General features: G+C 54.6%; 2 non-coding genes and 1 pseudogene across 2 annotated transcripts; all 3 read right to left on the minus strand.

Annotated features, from left to right (window-relative positions):
* LOC126327774 (large subunit ribosomal RNA) overlaps positions 1–1,503 on the minus strand; it is a 4,792-nt pseudogene extending 3,289 nt beyond the window's left edge.
* A 188-nt stretch (positions 1,504–1,691) lies between these two features.
* Positions 1,692–1,846, minus strand: LOC126327781 (5.8S ribosomal RNA). The gene has a single exon (XR_007561464.1). It is a non-coding gene; the product is annotated as a 5.8S ribosomal RNA (ribosomal RNA).
* A 361-nt stretch (positions 1,847–2,207) lies between these two features.
* Positions 2,208–4,100, minus strand: LOC126327729 (small subunit ribosomal RNA). The gene has a single exon (XR_007561416.1). It is a non-coding gene; the product is annotated as a small subunit ribosomal RNA (ribosomal RNA).
* Positions 4,101–7,500: the final 3,400 nt, after the last annotated feature.

The following is a 7,500-nucleotide window of genomic DNA, read 5'->3' on the forward strand; positions in this document are numbered from 1 at the left end:
GCGTTTGGTTCATCCCACAGCGCCAGTTCTGCTTACCAAAAGTGGCCCACTTGGCACTCCGATCCGAGTCGTTTGCTCGCGGCTTCAGCATATCAAGCAAGCCGGAGATCTCACCCATTTAAAGTTTGAGAATAGGTTGAGGTCGTTTCGGCCCCAAGGCCTCTAATCATTCGCTTTACCGGATGAGACTCGTACGAGCACCAGCTATCCTGAGGGAAACTTCGGAGGGAACCAGCTACTAGATGGTTCGATTAGTCTTTCGCCCCTATACCCAGCTCCGACGATCGATTTGCACGTCAGAATCGCTACGGACCTCCATCAGGGTTTCCCCTGACTTCGTCCTGGCCAGGCATAGTTCACCATCTTTCGGGTCCCAACGTGTACGCTCTAGGTGCGCCTCACCTCGCAATGAGGACGAGACGCCCCGGGAGTGCGGAGGCCGCCGCCCCGTGAAGGGCGGGGAAGCCCCATCCTCCCTCGGCCCGCGCAAGGCGAGACCTTCACTTTCATTACGCCTTTAGGTTTCGTACAGCCCAATGACTCGCGCACATGTTAGACTCCTTGGTCCGTGTTTCAAGACGGGTCGTGAAATTGTCCAAAGCTGAAGCGCCGCTGACGGGAGCGATTATTCCGCCCGAGAGCATCCCGAGCCAACAGCGGCGCGGGTCCGGGGCCGGGCCAGGTAGGTCCGTCATCCGGGAAGAACCGCGCGCGCTTGCCGGGAGCCCGAGCGCCCAAAGGGGCGAATCGACTCCTCCAGATATACCGCCGAGCAGCCAGCCAGGACACCGGGGCTCTGCCCAACAGACGCGAACCGAGGCCCGCGGAAGGACAGGCTGCGCACCCGGGCCGTAGGCCGGCACCCAGCGGGTCGCGACGTCCTACTAGGGGAGAAGTGCGGCCCACCGCACACCGGAACGGCCCCACCCCGCGGCGAGTGGAAAGGCAACCGGACACGACCCCGCCGCGGATTGCTCCGCGCGGGCGGCCGGCCCCATCTGCCGAGGGCGGGGGCCAGTGGCCGGATGGGCGTGAATCTCACCCGTTCGACCTTTCGGACTTCTCACGTTTACCCCAGAACGGTTTCACGTACTTTTGAACTCTCTCTTCAAAGTTCTTTTCAACTTTCCCTCACGGTACTTGTTCGCTATCGGTCTCGTGGTCATATTTAGTCTCAGATGGAGTTTACCACCCACTTGGAGCTGCACTCTCAAGCAACCCGACTCGAAGGAGAGGTCCCGCCGACGCTCGCACCGGCCGCTACGGGCCTGGCACCCTCTACGGGCCGTGGCCTCATTCAAGTTGGACTTGGGCTCGGCGCGAGGCGTCGGGGTAGTGGACCCTCCCAAACACCACATGCCACGACAGGCGGCAGCCTGCGGGGTTCGGTGCTGGACTCTTCCCTGTTCGCTCGCCGCTACTGGGGGAATCCTTGTTAGTTTCTTTTCCTCCGCTTAGTAATATGCTTAAATTCAGCGGGTAGTCTCGCCTGCTCTGAGGTCGTTGTACGAGGTGTCGCACGCCACACCGCCAGCCGGCTGTGCACGCTACCGAGAAAGTACCGGTATGCGAACCGCCAGGCGACGGGCGCGCATCGCACGTTTAAGGAGACGCGGCCGGCCACACAGGCGACCACGACACTCCCACGTCTCCGAAGCGGGACAAACGCCGCGCGCTTCAGTATACGTAGCCGACCCTCAGCCAGACGTGGCCCGGGAACGGAATCCATGGACCGCAATGTGCGTTCGAAACGTCGATGTTCATGTGTCCTGCAGTTCACATGTCGACGCGCAATTTGCTGCGTTCTTCATCGACCCACGAGCCGAGTGATCCACCGTCCTGGGTGATCTTTTCCTTTTCAGTCTCCCACTGTCTCTTTCAAGACAGTAGCATTTGCGGGACTGAGGCGTCTGACGGCCCCTGTTCCACTATTTTTTTGTGTCCAACGGCCTCACAGCCGATGGGCGTCGTACGGCTCCACACCGGAGCGGACAGGCACTCGGGCGAACGTCATTCAAAACCGGCGCCAGGCGCCAGGTACCGCAGGCCAGCCGCTCCAGAGCTTCAGCGCTCGTACCACACAACAACAACACTTCCGCTAGTTTTGAGAGGCACGCGTGGTTCCGCACGCGGCGCACGGCCACTGCCGTACAGGTAGCGTGTTGCGCGACACGACACGCACATCGAAAGACATGCAGTCTAGTCGGTAATGATCCTTCCGCAGGTTCACCTACGGAAACCTTGTTACGACTTTTACTTCCTCTAAATGATCAAGTTTGGTCATCTTTCCGGTAGCATCGGCAACGACAGAGTCGATGCCGCGTACCAGTCCGAAGACCTCACTAAATCATTCAATCGGTAGTAGCGACGGGCGGTGTGTACAAAGGGCAGGGACGTAATCAACGCGAGCTTATGACTAGCGCTTACTGGGAATTCCTCGTTCATGGGGAACAATTGCAAGCCCCAATCCCTAGCACGAAGGAGGTTCAGCGGGTTACCCCGACCTTTCGGCCTAGGAAGACACGCTGATTCCTTCAGTGTAGCGCGCGTGCGGCCCAGAACATCTAAGGGCATCACAGACCTGTTATTGCTCAATCTCGTGCGGCTAGAAGCCGCCTGTCCCTCTAAGAAGAAAAGTAATCGCTGACAGCACGAAGGATGTCACGCGACTAGTTAGCAGGCTAGAGTCTCGTTCGTTATCGGAATTAACCAGACAAATCGCTCCACCAACTAAGAACGGCCATGCACCACCACCCACCGAATCAAGAAAGAGCTATCAATCTGTCAATCCTTCCGGTGTCCGGGCCTGGTGAGGTTTCCCGTGTTGAGTCAAATTAAGCCGCAGGCTCCACTCCTGGTGGTGCCCTTCCGTCAATTCCTTTAAGTTTCAGCTTTGCAACCATACTTCCCCCGGAACCCAAAAGCTTTGGTTTCCCGGAGGCTGCCCGCCGAGTCATCGGAGGAACTGCGGCGGATCGCTGGCTGGCATCGTTTATGGTTAGAACTAGGGCGGTATCTGATCGCCTTCGAACCTCTAACTTTCGTTCTTGATTAATGAAAACATACTTGGCAAATGCTTTCGCTTCTGTTCGTCTTGCGACGATCCAAGAATTTCACCTCTAACGTCGCAATACGAATGCCCCCGCCTGTCCCTATTAATCATTACCTCGGGTTCCGAAAACCAACAAAATAGAACCGAGGTCCTATTCCATTATTCCATGCACACAGTATTAAGGCGGGCTTGCCTGCTTTAAGCACTCTAATTTGTTCAAAGTAAACGTGCCGGCCCACCGAGACACTCAACAAAGAGCACCCTGGTAGGATTTAAACGGGGTCCGCCTCGGGACGCGAAAGCACCCCTTCGGCTCGCCCCACCGGCAGGACGTCCCACGATACATGCCAGTTAAACACCGACGGGCGGTGAACCAACAGCGTGGGACACAAATCCAACTACGAGCTTTTTAACCGCAACAACTTTAATATACGCTATTGGAGCTGGAATTACCGCGGCTGCTGGCACCAGACTTGCCCTCCAATAGATACTCGTTAAAGGATTTAAAGTGTACTCATTCCGATTACGGGGCCTCGGATGAGTCCCGTATCGTTATTTTTCGTCACTACCTCCCCGTGCCGGGAGTGGGTAATTTGCGCGCCTGCTGCCTTCCTTGGATGTGGTAGCCGTTTCTCAGGCTCCCTCTCCGGAATCGAACCCTGATTCCCCGTTACCCGTTACAACCATGGTAGGCGCAGAACCTACCATCGACAGTTGATAAGGCAGACATTTGAAAGATGCGTCGCCGGTACGAGGACCGTGCGATCAGCCCAAAGTTATTCAGAGTCACCAAGGCAAACGGACCAGACAAGCCAATCCGATTGGTTTTGATCTAATAAAAGCGTCCCTTCCATCTCTGGTCGGGACTCTGTTTGCATGTATTAGCTCTAGAATTACCACAGTTATCCAAGTAACGTGGGTACGATCTAAGGAACCATAACTGATTTAATGAGCCATTCGCGGTTTCACCTTAATGCGGCTTGTACTGAGACATGCATGGCTTAATCTTTGAGACAAGCATATGACTACTGGCAGGATCAACCAGGGAGCTGCGTCAACTAGAGCTGAGCAGCCGGCCGCCCGGGAGTGTGTCCCGGGGGCCCGCGCGAACACGCAAGCGTCCGCTCAATTATTCTGCAAACAGGAGGAGGCCGAGCTCCCCTGCACGATACACCTCGAAACCCTCTCAGGTCCCGGCGGCGCGCAGCGCCGTCCTAGGTACTTGGTCGGTTTCGAGAGAGGCGCAATCACCCGGAGTTAGGCGAGTAGACGGTTTTAGTGCAAACACCCTTGCTCCCAACTGAGCTTGCCGCTGCCGACAGAGGCCCGGGAGCGTGCTGTCGTGGCATTGCCGGCGGGAGACAACACGCGCCACCTATGGTGACCGGCAGCTCCAACGCCAGCGCCACACAAGGGCAAAGCCCCACTTGGGTGCAGAAGCGAACTCTCCCAGCACAGCGCACGCGCCAACACGTCCGCACAACTGCGATACAAACCACCTGCGAGAACCGCTGGGGCGACCGAGCAGCAGACGGCGTCGCGGCGCCGAGTGCCAGGCGGCGGCGCATCCTCAACGCACACAGTCCTCAATCAGACCAGCACACTGCAGATGTCCACCGCGCTTCGCACCGGGCTCGGCTGAACCAACTTTGGCCGCCAGGCGCCGCGTGCAGGGTGCGCCGCAGCGTAGCTGCGCCGCCTGCCGGGCCCGTCTGCTGGCGCTCCTGCCACTCGGCGCCCCCCACCAGCCGGCTGTTGCGCGTGCGCCCACGCAGCGCGCGGCCAACACGCCGGGCGGCCCCCCTTCACCGGCCGGGAACAGTCCCACCAAGCCACCGCCGCGTATCGCTTCATACCCACATGGGCCTAGTCACGTGTGTGGATGTGGCGGGTACCGCTGAAACAACCGGTTAATAGCTGTACCGATCGTCGCCATTACAGATTCACCTCCAGCGTGAACAACCGCTCAACAACGGATTTCCAGTTCATTTGCGTATCTTGGGCAGTAAACGTAGATGTCCACCTACATTTGCGAATTCAACAATTCTTGCATGCCAGGATGTCATGTGTCACGACACGCTACATCAGACCACATACACACTGCGACATGTGCAGAAGAGAACACGTGGAAGGTGGCCCGCGCACGTATGCGATGTCCCTTCCGCGATCCACTGTCAACCGGCATCTGCGGCATGTCCCAGATATGGAACGCGGTCCACCAGGGTAGCACTTTGTGTGAGGCAATACGACAAAGTCGGAATACACGCGTCACTACATCAGACGGCTCACGCTGACCTGACCTGACCTGACCTGACCTGACTCACCGCACCACCACACCCAGCGACCCAGGGTGACATACAATGCGTTCGTACGTTCCTCCCACACGCCTCTACGGCGTACCACAGTGCAACCTAGCTGTTATTGGGAGACGAGACAAGTAGCATCGAGCACAACATATGGAAATTGAGATTCGACACCGTTGGGCACAGCCAGCGTACGGTCACACGTATCACACTACTTCACTCTGTACGTAACGACCGATGATCGGTACAGCGTGTGGGTTACGCGTACGACATCAGCGGACAATGGACACAGACCATACCACGACGTACACTGAGGGCGTCGACATCTGAATGCAACTGAACAGCTGCGAGGCTCATTTAACACTCAAACGCCAGACCGACCAGCTTGAGAGGACAGAGACACAAAGAGAGGGACAGAGGGAGGGGGGGGGGCCGATATAGTCCTATTGCAGTACAATTGACAGTGGATAGCGGGAATATGTGGAAAGTAAGCAACACTCGCAAGACATCTACATGAGGATAACAACGACACCAGAGATTCCGAGCAGTGAACTATGTTAGGCAAAGGGACAACGTGGGTTAGGTTAAGGGACAACGTGGGTTAGGTTAAGGGACAACGTGGGTTAGGTTAAGGGACAACGTGGGTTAGGTTAAGGGACAACGTGGGTTAGGTTAAGGGACAACGTGGGTTAGGTTAAGGGACAACGTGGGTTAGGTTAAGGGACAACGTGGGTTAGGTTAAGGGACAACGTGGGTTAGGTTAAGGGACAACGTGGGTTAGGTTAAGGGACAACGTGGGTTAGGTTAAGGGACAACGTGGGTTAGGTTAAGGGACAACGTGGGTTAGGTTAAGGGACAACGTGGGTTAGGTTAAGGGACAACGTGGGTTAGGTTAAGGGACAACGTGGGTTAGGTTAAGGGACAACGTGGGTTAGGTTAAGGGGCAACTTGAGTTAGGTTAAGGGGCAACTTGAGTTAGGTTAAGGGGCAACTTGAGTTAGGTTAAGGGGCAACTTGAGTTAGGTTAAGGGGCAAATTGAGTTAGGTTAAGGGGCAACTTGAGTTAGGTTAAGGGACAACTTGAGTTAGGTTAAGGGACAACTTGAGTTAGGTTAAGGGACAACTTGAGTTAGGTTAAGGGACAACTTGAGTTAGGTTAAGGGACAACTTGAGTTAGGTTAAGGGACAACTTGAGTTAGGTTAAGGGACAACTTGAGTTAGGTTAAGGGACAACTTGAGTTAGGTTAAGGGACAACTTGAGTTAGGTTAAGGGGCAACTTGAGTTAGGTTAAGGGGCAACTTGAGTTAGGTTAAGGGGCAACTTGAGTTAGGTTAAGGGGCAACTTGAGTTAGGTTAAGGGGCAACTTGAGTTAGGTTAAGGGGCAACTTGAGTTAGGTTAAGGGGCAACTTGAGTTAGGTTAAGGGGCAACTTGAGTTAGGTTAAGGGGCAACTTGAGTTAGGTTAAGGGGCAACTTGAGTTAGGTTAAGGGGCAAATTGAGTTAGGTTAAGGGGCAAATTGAGTTAGGTTAAGGGGCAAATTGAGTTAGGTTAAGGGGCAAATTGAGTTAGGTTAAGGGGCAAATTGAGTTAGGTTAAGGGGCAAATTGAGTTAGGTTAAGGGGCAAATTGAGTTAGGTTAAGGGGCAAATTGAGTTAGGTTAAGGGGCAAATTGAGTTAGGTTAAGGGGCAAATTGAGTTAGGTTAAGGGGCAAATTGAGTTAGGTTAAGGGGCAAATTGAGTTAGGTTAAGGGGCAAATTGAGTTAGGTTAAGGGGCAAATTGAGTTAGGTTAAGGGGCAAATTGAGTTAGGTTAAGGGGCAAATTGAGTTAGGTTAAGGGGCAAATTGAGTTAGGTTAAGGGATAATCTGGTACAACCACAGTTAGGTTAAGCGATAATCTGGTACATCCACAGTTAGGTTAAGCGATAATCTGGTACAGCCACAGTTAGGTTAAGCGATAATCTGGTACAGCCACAGTTAGGTTAAGCGATAATCTGGTACAGCCACAGTTAGGTTAAGCGATAATCTGGTACAGCCACAGTTAGGTTAAGCGATAATCTGGTACAGCCACAGTTAGGTTAAGCGATAATCTGGTACAGCCACAGTTAGGTTAAGCGATAATCTGGTACAGCCACAGTT

This window comes from Schistocerca gregaria, unplaced genomic scaffold (genome assembly GCF_023897955.1).
Source record: "Schistocerca gregaria isolate iqSchGreg1 unplaced genomic scaffold, iqSchGreg1.2 ptg001059l, whole genome shotgun sequence".
Lineage (NCBI taxonomy): Eukaryota > Metazoa > Arthropoda > Insecta > Orthoptera > Acrididae > Schistocerca > Schistocerca gregaria.